The sequence below is a fragment of the Psammomys obesus genome, unplaced genomic scaffold (genome assembly GCF_907164565.1).
Source record: "Psammomys obesus unplaced genomic scaffold, mPsaObe1.curated_primary_1811, whole genome shotgun sequence".
NCBI classification, from domain to species: Eukaryota; Metazoa; Chordata; class Mammalia; order Rodentia; family Muridae; genus Psammomys; species Psammomys obesus.
The window spans coordinates 13,323,022-13,324,192 of NW_026587216.1; positions in this window are offsets into that span (position 1 = coordinate 13,323,022).

A 1,171-nucleotide genomic window follows, 5' to 3' on the forward strand; every position below is an offset into this window, starting at 1 on the left:
TTGTTTTTACTCCCCTATATGTACATTCCTCTATTATTTGTCACAGATTTTTACCTAAAGACATTTATCATTAACCACATCTGTGATACATAAAATGGTACTAGAGTTGGGAGCAGTGCTCTGTGTTCCTAGACATGACAAAAAAGTGAAGAGTTTTAAGCTGTTACCCTTGAAGACATTCAGTATCTTGCCCCATGCAAAAGTGTAACAGAATTCCAATGGATAAGTAGGTGATTTATCTTTTCTAGTTATTATTCAAAGTATTCAACTAGCCTTCAGAATCTAACATATCAGGTTGGGAGAAGTTCAGCAGTCTTAGAATTGGATCCTGGCTTTGGGAATTTGGTTAGTTGTATATATAACTTCCAATTAGGATGTAAGTACAATATTAGAACTCTAGTTCATTCATGGTATGTAAGTTCAAAGATCATTAAGGTTAGTACTTTTAAGTCAAGAATTTAGATTGGAAGATAAGCTGCTATGTAAAGAATTCTTGGAGAATCCCCTAGATTCAGCAAACTAAATGATTCCCAAAACTGGATGTCAGTAAATGTATGAATGATCTGATTCCTTCCACCCCAAAACCAATGGGTTCTTGACAGTGTCTGTTTCCAGTCATATCATAATTGTATTATGAACTTAAGCATTCCATTCCTCTTTTTCACAGACAGAGGAGCCCAAGACTCTGTCGACAAGTAGAAATGGTGTACTCAGGATTGCAAATGTGGTAATAATTAAGCAAGGTTCATAGAATGCCTCTGTAGAGACCCCAGAACTGAAACATTCTCCATATTATAGTGTCTGTGTTCACAAATCTGTGCCAACCCAATTCTGAGCTTACCACCAGACAGAATACTTATGGATGCACGAACCTGGAAGTGTAAGGCACTGGCTAACATAAGAATTAGACTTACTGTTAGCTACTATCTGATCACAGTGTATGTCTCAGCTACAACAAAAATGTAAGACTTTCTCTTTAGGAATATTTACAGATTATTTGGGTTCCATTTACTTTTTAAAATTTAGTTTACTAATGATATTAGTTTTCAAATGTGTTATATTTTCTTCCTCTCAGAACCCCAACGTAAGAGGTGACAACAGTAAACTAGTGATACAAGAGCAGACAGGAAATGAAATGAGTGTTTCCAGTCGCAAAGTTGTAAGTCTCGTC